The sequence below is a fragment of the Rhinoderma darwinii genome, chromosome 4 (assembly GCF_050947455.1).
Source record: "Rhinoderma darwinii isolate aRhiDar2 chromosome 4, aRhiDar2.hap1, whole genome shotgun sequence".
Classification (NCBI taxonomy): domain Eukaryota; kingdom Metazoa; phylum Chordata; class Amphibia; order Anura; family Rhinodermatidae; genus Rhinoderma; species Rhinoderma darwinii.
Window position 1 is genome coordinate 363985596 of NC_134690.1, and position 17401 is coordinate 364002996.

General features: G+C 42.9%; 1 protein-coding gene across 1 annotated transcript in view; it reads left to right on the forward strand.

Annotated features, from left to right (window-relative positions):
• PLCB1 (phospholipase C beta 1) overlaps positions 1–17401 on the forward strand; it is a 612909-nt gene that overhangs the window by 574825 nt on the left and 20683 nt on the right. The window lies entirely within an intron of this gene.

Sequence of the window (17401 nt, forward strand, 5' to 3'; positions counted from 1 at the left end):
GCTGATTCTGACGCAGTGTCCGAGTCAATATCAAGGCCCAAAAACTGTGTGAACTGGGCCTTATTGTTAGGGCTTATTCAGACGAACGTGTAATACGTCCGTGCAACGTGTGTGATTTTCACGCGCCTCGCACGGACCTATGTTACTCTATGGGGCCGTGCAGACTGTCAGTGATTTTCACGCAGCGTATGTCCGTGTGTCCGCTGCGTAAAACTCACGACATGTCCTATATTTGTGCATTGTTCGCGCATCACGCACCCATTGAAGTCAATGGGTGCGTGAAAATCCCGCCCAGCACTTCCGCAGCCGTATAAACTATGAATGAAAACAGAAAAGCACCACGTGCTACAAACAGAGTGTCATAATGATGGCGGCTGCGGGAAAATCACGCAGCCACGCATCATACGCTGCTGACACACGGAGCTGTTATGGACCTTTTGCATGCGCAGAACGCCACGTTTTTGCGCACGCAAAAAGCACACGCTCGTGTAAATCCGGCCTTAGGGTAGGAACACACTAGGCATGAACGCTGCGGATTTTATGCAACACATTTTATTGTGGATAATCCGCAGCGTATTACAGTCGCAGCAGAGGGGGTCAGATATGAACAAATCTCATTCACACGCTGCAAAAAAAATGGACCTGCAGTGTGGCTTTTGGCTTTTTAAGCCGCAGGATGTCAATTTATTCTGTGGAATCGCTGCTCCTCTGTTGCGGAAATGCTGCGGTTCTGCCGCAAAAATCACAAATGAGAAAAAAAAGGTACTTTTTTACATTTATAAAAAAGTTTAGACTTGCCCCGGCCGTAGTCCAAGTGACGCGATCCTCTATTATTAGCGCAGCCCGGAATAGAGGATCGCGTCACCAGGACTACGGCCGGGGCAAGTCTAAACTTTTTTATAAATTTAAAAAAGTACCTTTTTTTTTTTCTCATGTGTGATTTTTGCGGCAGAACCGCAGCATTTCCGCAACAGAGGAGCGGCGATTCCACAGAATACATTGACATGTTGCGGCTTAAAAAGCCAAAAGCCACACTGCAGGTCCATTATTTTTGCAGCGTGTGAATGAGATTTGTTCTAATCTCATCCACTCGCCTGCGACTGTAATACACATACGCTGCGGATTATCCACAATAAAATGTGTTGCATAAAATCCGCAGCGTTCATGCCTAGTGTGTTCCTACCCTAAGGCCGGATTTACACAAGCGTGTGCTTTTTGCGTGCGCATGCAAAAGGTCCATAACAGCTCTGTGTGTCAGCAGCGTATGATGCGCGGCTGCGTGATTTTCGCGCAGCCGCTGTCATTATGACACTCTGTTTGTATGTTTGTAGCACGTGGTGCTTTTCTGTTTTCATTCATAGTTTATACTGCTGCGGAAGTGCTGGGCGTGATTTTCACGCACCCATTGACGTCAATGGGTGCGTGATGCGCGAACAATGCACAAATATAGGACATGTCGTGAGTTTTGAAAATCACTGACAGTCTGAACGGCCCCAAAGAGTAATATAGGTCCATGCGAGGCGCGTGAAAATCACGCACGTTGCACGGATGTATTACATGTTCGTCTGAATAAGCCCTAACAATAAGGCCCAGTACACAGAGTTTTTGGGCCTTGATATTGACTCGGACACTGCGTCAGAATCAGCACCAAAAAAACTTCCAAAACCGCCTCCCATTGATTTAATCTGAAATCAATGGGAGCCAGTCGCGGAAAAAAGAAAAATCAGCACGTCCTTTCTTGCCGCGGTTCTGCCTCTGACCTCCCATCTAAATCAATGGGAGGCAGAAAATGCATTTTTCGCTGCGTTTTTTGTCTGCTGTCATCAATCGCCGCAGGCAAAAAACGCGGCAAGATAGTGTGGGCAGGTCAAAATCTGCCTCAAAATTTGGTGCGCAGTTCCAGGCGGGTGCGCATGCGCGGGAGTTTGCGGGTGTGCGCGATCGGTCGCACGGGCGGCAGTGTTTGACGACCCCCATGCTACCCAGGGCCGCCATCAGGGGGGGTATTATGGGTACTGATGTGAGAGGCCCGGCCAAACCTAATTGAAAGGGGGGCACGCAGCTCACGACATTCTTTTGGTGAAAAAAACAAGCCCCATTGCAGGGGCCTGTTTTTTTTCTACCAAAGGCAAGTCGCGGCAGTTGCCGGGCCCCCCTTTCAATTAGGTTTGGCCGGGCCTCTCACATCAGTACCCATAATACCCCCCCTGATGGCGGCCCTGGGTACCATAATATAGTGCTGGACGGAGTACCGTTAACAGGCGGTGCCACGGTAGGGGGGCCCAGAAAATTTAGCTGTAGGGGGCCCTGAAATTCCTGATGGCGGCCCTGTATATATATATATATATATATATATATATATATATACGTTACATAAAAGGCAATTATTATGATGGTATAATGCATTCGGAGAGTCTTTTAATTTTTGTTATGTTGAGGCCTTCTGCTAAAATAAAATAAAAATTCAACTTTTTCCCCATCATTGGGCACTCAATACCCCGTAATGACCAAAAAAATAGAATGTTATTAATCATTGCTAATTTTTGGAAAAGTCAAATATTGCATTGACATAAGTATTCAGACCCTTTACTTTTTTAGCACCTTTGGCAGTGATAACAGCCTCCAGTCTTTTTGGGTCTGATGCTTTAAAGTTTGCACTCCTGGATTTGGGGACTTTCTGCCATTCTTCTCTGCGGATCCTCTCAAGCTCTGTCAGGTTGGATGAGGACAGCCGTTTTCAGGTCCCTCCAGGGATGTTTGAATGGGTTCAAGTCAGGGCATCACAGAGTTGTCCCTAAGCTACTCCTGTGTTGTCTTGACTGTGTGCTTAGGGTCATTGCCTTATTGGAAGGTGAACCTTTGGCCCAGTCTGAAGTCTAGAGCACTCTGGATCAGGTTTTCATTAAGAATATCTCTACTTTTCTCCATTCATCTTTCCCTCAACCCTGACCAAACTCCCTTTCCCAGCCGCTGAAAAATACCCACACAGCATGATGCTGCCACCACCATGCTTCACTGTAGGGATGTTATTGGGGACATGCCTGGTTTCCTCCACACATGCCGCTTAGAATTGAGGCCAAAAATGTCAATTTTGGTTTCATCAGACCACAGAATCTTGTTTCTCACAGTCTGAGAGCCCTTTAGGTGTTTTTTTTGCAAACTCCAGGCGAGCTTTCATGTGTCTTTTACTGTGGACAGCCTTCTTTCTGGCCATTCTGCCATAAAGCCCAGATTGGTGGAGTGCTGCAGTGATGGTTGACCTTCTGGAAGTTTCTGCCAATTGCTCACGGGTTCTTTGGAATTCAGCCAGAGTGACCATTGGGTTCTTTGTCACCTCTCTTACAAAGGCCCTTCTCCCCCGATTACTTAGTTTGGTGGGGCGGCCAGCTCTAGAAAGAGTCCTGGTTGTTCCAAACTTCTTTCATTTAAGAATTATGGAGGCCACTGTGCTCTTGGGAACTTTCAGTGCAGCATAAGTTTTTTGTACCCTTCTCCAGATCTGTGCCGCCACACAATCCTGTCTCTGAGCTCTACAGGCAGTTCTTTCCTAATCATTGCTTGGTTTTTGCTCTGATATGCATCATCAGCTGTGAGACCTTATAAAGACAGGGGTGTGTCTTTCAAAGATGATCTAGAAATGGGAGGCCCCTAGAGATACATTCAAGTGTCATAGCAAAGGGTCTGAATACTTATGTCCATGCGACATTTGAGCTTCTTTATTTTTAATAAATTTGCAAACATTTCTAAAATTCTGTTTTCACTTTGTCATTATGGGGTACTGAGTGCAGAATGATGGGGAAAAACGTGATTTTTTTTATTTTAGCACAAGTCTTCTACATAACAAATTGTTAAAAAGTGAAGGGGTCTGAAAACTTTCAGAATGCACTGTATATACAAGTACATGTGCATTATAGAAGAGTAGACAATACTGAATTATCATTCAAATGGTCAAATAATAGGGTGATGTATCGAGAACACTCCAGAGGAAAACAGAAATTAATAGCAGATAGGAGTAGCGGGAAAGTAGCACACCAGAGTTGTAGCTAGGCTTCCCCTTCCAGGATAAACAATTAATTTGCAGGCTAAAGATGGCCATACACATTAGATTAATGTTCATCTAATGTGTATGGTGGCCTCCCAACTATCCCTTAATGGCAGATGTCGGGGGAGAGAAGGATCGGGCAGTTGGTTTTTTTTTTTTTTTTTTTTTTGCAATTATTTTTATTATAATTTTCAAATAAACAACAAATGTTACATAAAGTGCTTCATATACAAGTATATATCAATGCTTCAAAATAGTCCTTCTTGCACGCAAAACTTTTAACAGAGAACCAGAAACAAGGGGAGGTACAGGGGGGAAGGTTAGGAGGGAAGGGAAATTGCTGATATCTGTGTTATCTCCATCTCCACTTTATGATATATTATCCAGGGATTCCAAAAGGCGATATAAGAAGCATATCTCTGTTGTCTTAGATAAAAAATGCGTTCATATACACAATGCGTTGACACCCTAGCTATTACCTCCTCTTGTGTGGGTGGTATTGGAGACTTCCAGGCTTTAGCTATCAATAACTTCGCTGTGAGCAAAACATGGCACACTAAGGGTCGGTAAATCGGCGGGAACTTTTCTATCTCCAAGGATAATAATGCTACCCCTGGCTCCTGGACAACAGGAATCTTCAAGACCTCTGATAGTAGTTGAAAAATGTTGGCCCAAAAGGTCCTCAGGTGGGGACATCCCCAAAATATATGATATAGCGAGCCCTCTTGACCACAGTTACGCCAACATAGGTTAGAGGTTTGAGGATATATCCTCGCCAGTTTGGTCGGAGTATAGTACCATCGCAACAGAACCTTATGGAAAACTTCCAAAAGGTTCATGCAAACTGAGGACTTCAAAGTCCATTTAATCGCTGTTTCCCATTGTGCCATGGAGAAAGATTTCCCCATGTCCCTTTCCCAGTTCAGAAAGTGTGCTCGCCTAGAAGTCTCCACATCCCCATTCATTGCATCATATATTCTAGCCGTAAGGTTGCTACCCCCCCAGCCAGATCCAGACAGAAGTGCCACCGCTGATTTGGATGCTTGGAGTCCGGTCAGAGGCGAGGACGTCAGATAAGATTTAATCTGAGTATATTTATAAATATCTCTCTTCGAGATCCCAAACTGTCTCTGAATGTTGTTAAAGGACTTCATCTCTTTCCCCAAAAATAGATCAGAAACGTACTGGATACCGTTCACCGGCCAGTGTTTGATTCCTAGGTTGGGGATTAATGTTTCAAGTACTCCCAACGGTATCTGAGTCGTGCCTCTCCCCGGAATCCCCGCGGGTTGCGCCATGAAATAAAGCCAACATTGTATTGCAACTTTAATTGTAGGGATGTTGGGAAGGAGAAGGTCAGGCCTCAAGGCATAGGCCATCAGTACTGTAGACAACGGCAGCCCCCCTATCAATTGTTGTTCGATCGCTGGCCAGCTAACTCCAGAAGAGCAAGTAAACCATTTTTCAGATTGTTTTACTACAAATGTTCTATGATAAGCTAAGAGATTAGGTACTCCCAGCCCCCCTCTATGCTTCCGTTTCAACAGGAGGGACGTTGCTATTCTAGGCCTCCTTCCTCCCCATAAAAAGTTTTGAAGCTGCTTCTGGAACCTAGAGAACCATATTTGAGGTATAGGGATTGGTAGGGTGCGTAAGTAGTATAATATTTTGGGTAGTATGAACATCTTATAGCACACATTGCGTCCTAACCATGAAGGCTCGTGCAAAGCAATTTGATCCAATTCCCTCTGTAAGGACATTAGAAGAGGATCAAAATTTATTTTGGGAAGTTGCGACAAGGGGTAGCTGATTTGAATTCCCAGATAAGGAATTGAAGAGTTTTCCCATTGATATGGGAACTCTGTTATTATAGATTGTTTCAGGGACGGAGAGATGAAAATCCCAAGAATTTGAGATTTAGATGCATTCACTTTATAGTAGGATACTAATCCAAATTTAGAGATGACTTGAGAAATTTCCCTTAGGGAGGATAAAGGGTCAGTGATGGTCAAAATTATATCATCTGCGAATAGTCCAATTTTATGTTGTCGAAACCCTACTGGGATACCCCGAATCAGCAAGTTAGATCTTATAGATTCTGCTAATGGTTCCATAACTAGCGTAAACAATAAGGGGGACAGCGGGCACCCCTGCCTGGTACCATTAGTAATGTTAAAGGGGGTAGATAAGTAACCATTAGAGAGAACTTTAGCTGTAGGTAGAGTATATAGTGCCTGGATAGCCTTAAATATGTTCCCCTCGAATCCAAATTTCGTCAACGTCGAAAATGCGAACCCCCAGTGTATTCTATCAAACGCCTTCTCTGCATCCAGGGTGAGGAGGAGAGAAGGCGCTCGAGACAGACTTATTTTAGTTATAAGATCCACTACCCTTCTAGTTCCATCCGGAGCCTGCCTCCCCTTCGTGAATCCCACCTGATCCGAATGTACTAATGTGGGTAAAATGTCAATCAAGCGGGTGGCTATAAGTTTAGCGTATAATTTAGTATCACAATTAAGGAGGGAAATGGGTCTGAAGTTGGCCGGGATTGTAGGGGATTTCCCAGGTTTAGGGATAGTCACTATCGTGGCTTCCAGCATCTCTCGGGGCATATTACCTTCTGACATTGCCTTATTAAAGACTGCGGTTAGATGGGGGGCGAGAATGGTATTAAAGGTTCTGTAGTATTCGTTGGAGAACCCATCCGGACCAGGGGATTTGTTGGATTTAGATAAATTGATAATTTTGGACACCTCTAAAAGTGATACCGGAGCGTTTAAACTGGATAGTTGATCCGGAGATACGGAAGGCAACTGAACCGACTCTAAAAAGGTTTGGATTTCTTTATCCAAAGGTTGTGGAGTTTGGGGATCAGACTTCAAGTTGTATAGTTTAGAATAATAGGAGCTAAATTGATCTGCTATAGTTTGTGGGTTAGAGATCCTAGACCCATCTGCTGGATCGACTAAGTGAGTGATTTTAGTTTTTTGCTGACGTTGTTTAATTTTATTCGCCATCAGTTTACTGGACTTATTATAAGAAGTATAATAGTTTAATCTTAAGGCAGCAATCTTTTTATCAAATTCGTCTATAAGGAGGGCCTGCAGCTTCCTTCTAAGGGTCATGAGTTTGTTATGCAATGACGAAGATGGATTTAGTTGGAGTTCCTGTTCCGCAGAGCGTATATCAGACAGTAAAGAAGTCAGAGCAGCCGTTTTCATTTTTTTATATTGTGCCCCTTGCTGTATCAAGAACCCCCTCATAACCGCCTTATGTGCATTCCATAGAGTGAATGGGTTTAGGTCCGGAGAACCATTCAAAAGAAAATATTCTTGTAATTGAGAGTAGATTTTTTCCTTATATTTGGGAAGACTAATAAGAAAATTGTTGATCCGCCATGAGGATCTTGGTAAGGGGGCAGGCCCTAAAGAGAGAAGGAGATATGAGGGGGCGTGATCCGACCAAGTTATCTGTCCTATCTCAGAAGCTTTAATCCCTGCTATAGAATTCCTATCCACCAAGAAAAGATCTATTCTAGAAAATGATCGGTGTCTTGTGGAATAAAAAGTATATTCTCTAGAAGAAGAATTCATACATCTAAACGTGTCATATAAATCTTCCTTAAGTAACCATGGGGTCAGAGTCGGGGGAGATCTTCTCCCCTGTTTAGTAGAGTCCCATTTAGCGTCCGGGATTATATTGAAGTCCCCACAGACTATAAGTTTCCCTTGCATAATTTTGCGAATTTTGCGCATAGTCTTGTTGAGGAAACGTACTTGTGACGTATTGGGAGCATAAATATTAGCAATAGTGATGGGACAGTTGTTAAGCAGACCTACCAGTATCAAAAATCTCCCCCGCTCATCATTAATGGAAGACTGCAATTGAAAGGATACCGTGTCCTTAAAGCCTATCATCACTCCCGCCCTTTTCTTATCAGCATTAGAGAGGTAAATTAGTGGAAATTTTGGATGAGTAAATTTGGGACAATGGTCTTTGGCAAAATGTGTCTCTTGTAGACAGATTATATCAGAGTTGGAAGCCAAAGCATCCTTCCACACCGAAGCTCTCTTGAAGGGTGAATTTAGCCCTCTGGTGTTCAGAGATACAAATTTAACCGCCATAAATAATACATGTAAAATGCTTCATATGAATTAAACCCCATAATCGAGCTAGGATAGGATCATAACATAACATGCCTGGTATATATGACAATAATCGTATAACAGCAATTTTAAGGAAGGAGGACAGGGAAGGAAGGTAAAAACTTGGAAACTGTAGCAAGAATAACATCACGTAGTGAGAAAGTAACTCCGCCAGATATCCGGCTGAGAGTCACCGAAGACAAGTGGGGAAAAAGTCTACTTGGACACCATCTCGACCTCCATGTAGCAACCCATACCCCGGGACGTTTAAGGACGAGATTTCCCAATCCACTCCGGTGAGAGTCTCGAGGGGGACCTTCTAGTAGGAACTGTATTGGGCAGAATAGGCGTCAGTCCCCATTTATGAAGCAGGGCCGATCCTTCCTCTACATCCGCCATGGTATGCAGGACTCCATTCCTATACACCAGTAATTTGGTAGGGAATCCCCATCTGTATCCCACGTCGTTCTTCCTTAGCGCCAGTGTAAGAGGCAGAAATTTCCTCCTAGTTTGCAGGGTCGCTTGGGAAAGATCCGCATAGATGTGTATCTTTTCATAAGGTACAGGTAGAGCCGGTAATCTTCGTGCCGCAGACATGAGGGAATCCTTGGTATTATAAAAATGAATCCTTGCTATCACATCTCGTGGCAAATCAGCAGAAATAGATTTAGGTTTAGGGAGCCTATGGGCTCTATCTATGATAAGATCCGCAGGTTTGGAATTAGGCAATACATCCTTAATAAGTTGCTGTAAGTAAGCGGTGAGGTTGGAAGGTTGGACGGACTCTGGAATTCCTCTAAATTTGACGTTATTCCGTCTATTGCGATCCTCCAAATCAGCCAACTTGTATTTTAAAGCTTGCATTTCTTCCTCCAAAGACATATGAGCATCCACTATATCGTTATGTGCATTAGTGAGTTCACTCATTTTTGTCTCCACGTGGTCTACTCGGTCTCCTAAGTCGTCAATAGCATTGGAGAGTTTAGTGGTGAATCCTAATAAATCGTTGTGAAAGGAGCCTCGGAGGGCTAGTACCATATTTTTTATAAAGGCTTCTGAAGCCACTTGATCCGATGAGGGTATATCTTCAATGGCCACAGGCTGTGTAAATATATCTTCCACCCTAGGAGCTTGTGCACTTGTAAGTCCTGCAGGACTGGGGGGAGGAGACTCCTCTGATACACGAGGTGAGGACGCCATCTTAGATATGGGGCTACTTGATAGTGCAGCAAAGCGTCCTTTCCCCATGGTTGCCTCTTTAGGCGATTCTGCTTCCCCTTCCCCCCAGGGCACAGACTCACCCTCGGCTGTCGTCTTAGAGGGGTTGACGTCCCGATCTTCTTCAGGCAAGGTAGGAGAGGCTGGCGGGACGTTGGTCTCGGAGGTTGTCTCGCCGCCATGCTTGCTTTCCCTGGCGGGGAAGAAGTCTGTAAGACGTTTAGGTCCCGTTTTCGAGGACTTCGTCCGGGTCATCATGCTGCCGCGGTTTCCAGAGGTGAGAGGGTTGTCAAACCGGAGGTATGTATCGTCGCTAATGTCGTAGCTGAGAGGTCTCGGAGCGGAGCTCAGGGAGATGCGACCGCTCTGTTCGGCATCCAAGACACGCCCCCCGGGCAGTTGGTTTTTAACATGCCTGATCCTTTTGTTCTCAGAGGTGTCTGGCAGCGGCTTACTACCCTCTCCACATTCAGTATACATGCATTATGGTCTGAGCTGAGCGTCCATGTGCATGGTTGGATCGTGTTGACTGCTGTCTAATGTGTACGGCCAGCCTTAGTCTTGTATCTAAATACCCTGACTAAGGCAATGGCTTGTTGGAGCCTACCTGGCACCTTGTATCCAGCCATCCCCTAGCTACACTACTGTATCACACCACTTGTGGGTCTCTTATCTTGGTGGATTTAAAGCAGATCTGTCAACTTAATATACTGCCCTATGTAAGGGCAGCATAATACAGCTACAGGTTCATACCCTAGTAGCCAAAACAGCACAAAATAATTGATAACTGGAGCGCTGAAAAATACAATGGATTGTTATTCAGTAGCAGCCGTGTAAACTTGCCTTAAGTAAACTTTGCCTAGCGGCACCTGCAGGCAGCCGGTGTTTTATCATTAAATACTATGGTTGTGACAAAAGAAAACGGGATTTGGAGCTCTGTAACAGAAAAAGAAACAAACAGAGCTCTGACCCTTTAAGTATGCTAACAATTCTACGAGGTGAAATGAAGGAATGTATGGACGCAAGTTAGTACCACCTTTAGATGCTACAAAAAAGAGCTCTGAGGCTGCAATATCTCTGTGACTTGACATTTTAATACCTTCATTATACATATACAAAGAAAAAATAGAAGTGTGGTTATTTATCTATGGAGGCAGCTTGCAGGCTGCATTACACTCATTGTAAGTAAGTCTTCCCTGCCGGAAATGAAGAATTAGCATATTTTAATAAATTATTACACATTATTGAGATAAGTAAGTCCTTATGTACATGAACGTATAAGGGCATTCTCAGACACGGCAGAGTTTTCCCACCGCCTATTTGTTTTACTTGCAGATTTTGATGCAGATTTGCATCACAATGAGTGAAACCCAAGGTGAAGATCCGTGACAATTCCGCAAGATTTTAGTCATCCACGGAATCGACACTATAAATTCGCGATAAATCTGCAACGTCTGAAAATACTCTTCCGGATTTGTTTGGCACAGATTCGAAATACGGTCCCTATCTCCTTCTATGGAGCCATACTGAACCTCCTCTGATTTTATATGTAGGCACACAGAGATTTGAAATGGTTCATGGCATGGTCAATCATATTATGGAAGTATTGATAGTAGGAGGGAATATGGAGCCTGCGGGTCCATAATATGGATCCATAGGGATTTTGTGTGAAAATGTAAAGGTTCTGTGCACACGACATTGTGCATGAGCCTTAGGTTTCAATACAACTCACTATAACTTTGCTTTTTCGATCTGAGGAATAGTATTTCATCTCTATAATTAAGGTGTAAAGAATAACTCCAGCATTGTTCACCCAGTACATGTCTTACACTTTGGCTAGTTCAACACTGACTATCCTATTCCTTGCTTTGAAATTCAAATGACTGGTAAAATAAAATTTGACTATTGTGGCCATTAGCAAAATATTTTTGGAACCCGGATAACACCTTTAATTAGCGACCACCTCACAGGATTTAGTCTTCCCTCTTCTGGATCAACACAGTAGGACAATAGGTTGAACTTGATACTATCTATGTTGATCTACGATCATCACTTACTGTTAAGACCCTTTTACACTGGCCAATAATCGGGTGAACGCTCGTTCCGGATCATTGCTCTGTGTAAACTGGGCAAAGATTAGCCGATGAACAAGTAAAAACTTGTTCATCAGCTAATCGCATCTTTTATGCAGGCCAAACAGAAAGCTCCCTGCTTCAACAGAAAGCTGTGCTGCCGACATAATGCAAATGTATGGGGACGAACGATTGTAGTAACAATCGTTCGCCCTTATACTTAATGATCATTGCTCCTCATGAATGGAGCAAACAAGCGCCGATTGACAAGCTGTATTGTCGAACGGTGCTCGTTGAAGGTGGTTTAACATGAGACTGGTTGAAAGATTTAAGATCTTAAATACACAATTAATTAGATCTGCAGTTAAAGAATATTAAAAATATGTTTTATTATTTTTTACTTTTTTGTTGTTGAGCTTTAAGGTGCAGTGCTAACATGCTTTTATACAGTAATATATCTCTGCTGAGTCACTCCAGTATTAAAATTAAAGTGTACTTTCAGGGCTGTCAGATCAGGCGATACAGTTTTAAAAGGGATACTGGTTCATCTTCAACACTACCGCCAAAGCTGCTTGCTGGGTTTCTGCTATCACATATACTGTACTACTGGCAGGAGATGCCAACTCTGGAGATACAATTTAATTGAAACATTAAATGTGGGAGCTTGCGTGTCTATCTTGGGCCGTCACGTGGACATTAATATCTCAGAATAAGAGTGTACTATTCCAAATAGGCATAAGGGTATGACTTTGGTAGTAAAATAAACAAGATTGACAGATATGAAGCGAGAAGAGGGAGACAGGGAGGATAGAGCTGGAAAGTGTATGTATGCTGACAAGGGGATTACAAGATAGCGGGCTATGGTTTCACTTTCCTATACCCAGGCATGTTAGCAAGAGTATGAGACTAAGAGGACAGGAACCTACTTGAGCACATGTAAATTTACCTATGTGCTTCCTATCAGACCATCCTGCATGTACCTGAACATGAAGGCTTGGCACCTACGGTCACCTGCACTTTTTGCCCATTTTGATAAGGATGTTTGAAATAACCGAGAAATGTATTGTATTCACCCATGATCTATTCTTGTGATTGTACATTGTTATTTTGCAACTACTTTTCCACATTATTGCTTATGAATGTGATAATGAATTGTTTGTGGCACAGTTATATAATCTGTGCTTTGTGATAAGTAACATGACTTAGAAATTAGAGCCGCTGCAGCATAAGTCATTTCAATCAAAAATCAAAACTACATTTACTCACTGCTCTATGCGGCAGATTGTTGGTCTTTTAAGTAGGTCACATATTGAATAGGCTGAAAGTGCTTTATCCTTTTGCCATCTGGCAACACAAGTAACATCCGATTAATTCAAATAAAGTATGGAAAGTTGACCATGGTTATATCATAGATACAGGCGACAGGAGCAAGCCTGCACTAATGAGGTGTACATTTATCACCTCCCTGGTGTATTGTAGTATCCACAGCAGCTGCCTCTCAAGATTACAACAAATACACAAAAGCTTTAAGCCCCTGCCTGACACAGAGATGACAAAAGTAGAGCCATTTCAGATATTCCTAGGTATCACATCATGTCTTACATTGTGATTATTGAAATGGTTCCAGCATAGAAAAAAGAGGTCTCTTTAAGGCAAACTACACGAGAAAATGGACTTTATTCTTTGAGTGGTCATGTATTTTGATGTGTATGTTTGAACATTTATAAAACATGTTTCCTATTAGTAATAATTGTGGCAATTATTTTGCTGGACTGCTGTCCTCAGGGATGAAGTTGACAGAACTTCGTTTGACGTAACGTCATATATTAATTGGTGCACATTAAAGCCTAACAATACAGAAACAAAATCGGACAGATACAAAGCAAGTAGCAGCAAAGACACCCAAGTAATTAGTCCTCGCAGTTTCCTCTTTTTTCCTAAAACTATGACCTTTCTCCTGGTCAATATATTACAAAGCTGATGATAAATATACTGTATGATCATGAGTGGAAGGGGTTAAATCACCTTTAGATCTTCCTGTCAATTGAAAATCTGACGTGAAATGATGAAAACAGCTCCTGATTTTCAGACGTTTTTGTAGCAACTCACGTTTTTCGCTGCGTTTTTTACGGCCGTTTTTCAATGGAGTCAATGAAAAACGCCTCCAAAAACGTCCCAACAAGTGTCCTGCACTTCTTTTGACGAGCCGTCATTTTACGCGCCGTATTTTGATAGCGATGCGTAAAATAAAGGCTCGTGGGAACAGAACATCGTAAATCCCTTTGCAAGCAATGGGCAGATGTTTGCAGGCGTAATGGAGCCATTTTTTCAGGCGTAACTCGAGGCGTAAAATGCCCGAATTATGCCTGAAAACACTGCGTGTGAACATACCCTTACAAATCCAGTGGGCCAGTGCTCATGCTGACAGATTGCTTTGGACATTGAATACAACCATTGAAACCTACTATATGCACGCATCACATCTATGGAACATCTTAATGAACAGGCCCCCTAAGGGCAAGGCCCCACGTTAATCCGCAGCGGACCCGTTTCTCCATTGCCTTCCACTTCTTTTTAGTAGGGTTCGTTTAGACGATGCGGAAAATTCCGCTGCGGAGCATAGGCTACGGTGCGGAATTTGGTGTCCGCAGCATACAATGGTTGTTGCGGACGTGTGGCGGACTGGTTGCGGACTCATTGCGGAAGTTCTCAATTGACTTCAATGGAGATTCAAAATTCCGCAATGAAGTCCGCAGATGTAATGTACATGGTTATGTGTGCTGCGGAGCGTATTGGTTTTTTAACATGACATTTCTTCGTTCTGGCTGGACCTATGTGTATTTCTAGGTCTACAGCCAGGCTGAGGAAGTCAATGGGGCTCCCATAATTACGGGTGACTACGTGTGTGCACCCATAATTACGGGTGACTACGTGTGTGCACCCATAATTACGGGTGACTACGTGTGTGCACCCGTAATTACGGGAGCGTTGCTAGGCGACGTCAGTAAATAGTCACTGTCCATGGTGCTTCAAGAGTTAAGCGATCGGCAGTAACTGTTTCAGCACCCTGGACAGTGACTACCGATCACAATATACAGCAACCTGTAAAAAAAATAGAAGTTCATACTTACCGAGAACTCCCTGCTTCTTCCTCCAGTCCGGCTTCCCAGGATGACGTTTCAGTCTAAGTGACGGCTGCAGCCAATCACAGGCTGCAGCGGTCACATGGACTGCCGCGTCATCCAGGGAGGTCGGGCTGGATGCCGAAAGAGGGACGCGTCACCAAGACAACGGCCGGTAAGTATGAAATTCTTTTACTTTCACTAGGGAAAGTGCTGTCTCTTCTCTCTATTCTGCACTGATAGAGAGAAGGGAAGTACTTTCACCTCAATACGCAACGGCCAGTCCGCATCAATTTACTGCACATTTTGGGCAGATCCGCAACAGAATCTGCAACGCAGATTCTGTGCGGCATTGATGCGGACAGTTGCGGAAGAAATACACCACGTGGGGTCATGCCCTAACACACATAAGCCTACATCCAGGGTCCTCAAGAAGTCCACACCAGGACTTAATTTCAGTACAAGCTTGGTCTGTGCCCTGGTGAATTAGCCTTGCTTACTATAAAAGTATAGGCCCCTGATGGTGTACAAGCAGCTTTGAAGTTAGTGGGGCCAGTGCTAATCTCAACAGGCTTTTGATTATTTTGATATTAGTGAACCCAATAAGCACCTGACAGCTTCACAAAATTATAACCTTGGTGACATCACGAGAAATGCATCTGCACTTCAGCATTACTGAAAAACACAGCAAGCTGTAAAAAAAAATTAAATATTTTTTTTTAGATCTCATTAAAAAAACAAAACTGTTTTTCAAAAATGCTGTAAAAACCAAGTGTGAATTTTCCTTTAGGGTCTAATGATACCACCATATAATTTAGAAAGTTTTTTTTATTTATGTTTGAGCAGGCTGAGATCAATTTGTCATCTGCCCCGTTCAGATCTGCGTCTGTGCATTCTGTTATTCTGCTGTGTCAGAGGAGCAGAACAAGGGAATGACGGACACAACGATCCCGTTGAAATACAGACACCGCCGGCGAAACCCATTGACTTCAATGGGTTCTATAGGGTTTTAGTCTGGGTATCTATCGATTTACTGGTATTTTTCACAAAATCCGCGACGGAAGCCCCCAACGGAGCCTCCAACGCAGATGTGAACGGGCCCTAAAAGTGACTGCTCTGACATTGTTTTCTACTGCAGAACTATTCAGCAGGTTCCATTAAACACTATACAGTCCTTTGAAAGCCTGGTTGGTAAACATTGAAATCGATGATAGTAGTCTTAGGCCTGATTCACACGAACGCTGCGCATCTCGGACGTGAAAAACTGCAGTTTTTCATGTCCGAGGTGCATCCGTGCTCAGCGCTGCGGGACACGATGTCACGCATCCCCCATAGTTGAGAGTCTATGGAGGGATGTGTGATGCGCGAAAAGAACGGACATGTCCTATTTTCACACGGTCCGTTGAAACAACGGCTGTGTGAACGGCCACATTGAATTACATAGGGCTGTTTCAACGGCCGTCCCACGGACATTTAACACACTCGTGTAAATTAGCCCTTATATAGATCATTGTGATTGAGCATATGTTGTTGGGCTGCGTTTGTGACTCTAGTAGAGCTGGGTTTGTCACTTGGCACAATTTCTTGAGATATTTATTATTATTTGTGATTTTACTGAGAGTAAAATCTGAAATCTGTCATGAAGCTGCAAGGAAACAGGTGAATTACATTTTTAACTCTTCTACATCTGTATCTTCCACATCTATGAACAAGTATATTTAAACCAGCAATGTCCCTTCCCACATCTGGATATGGTATACCTGACAACTGGTATGCCAGCCTTGGTAAGTCTCCCTCATGTCACCTGCACATTAAAAAATTATTGCCTACATTCATTGTACTTAGACCTGCGTGTACGATGCATTATTATGTACTTTATCTATAGAAGTAATGTATATATGGTGAAATGTATATTGGAAACTATGGCTTAGAACTTGTTTATACTAATGTCAATTGTAATGGATAAGAAAAAAAGAAAAACCATACCAACAAAATGCTATAATACTTGTGTTTTTGGTTTATGTTTTTCATATGGCACAAGACCATCCTGTTTATGGAGAGAAGTTTGTAATGAGCAATCATCATATGGTAAGCTTCACATTATATGCTGTATAGAGAATGGTTCTGCTATATATTAACCAACAGAGGTTGGCTATAGAAACATATTGTATAAGTGATTGTATGTCATATCTTTTACAATTCTATTTAACTACTTGTCTGTCTGCCAGCCAATACATAGTCCATAGTGTTTTTTACATTTAATGCAGCAGCAAACCTCCAAAAAACAAAATTTTTCTCAAAGAAAACAAAGGAGAATTCAAATTATTTACAGCTTCTTTGGTTTTGCTTGTAAAGGGAGAAAATCCAATAATAGTTATTTATTAGCTACAGTGAATGCCATACATGCAATTCTCTTAAGTGAACCTACACTTCAACGTGTGTTGTTCCTACTTAGATGGATGGATGTACTGCTTGGGCTACTAAAAGGTTCTGTTGGCTCCTGGATGTTTTTAGCTGCCTCTATATGGTCCAGTCTTAGGGTATGTTCACACGGCCTATTTTCGGCTGTTTTTCGGGCCGTAAACGCCCGAAATACAGCCGAAAATTCGGAAGCAGAATGACCTCCAAATATCTGCCCATTGATTGCAATGGAAAAAAACAGCGTTCTGTTCCGACGGGCCGTTTTTTTTTTTTTTAAAACGGCCGCGAATCATAAGTGCATGTCACTTCTTGGGACGTTTTTGGAGCTGTTTTTAATAGACTCTATTGAAAACAGCTCCAAAAATGCCCATGAAAAACGCA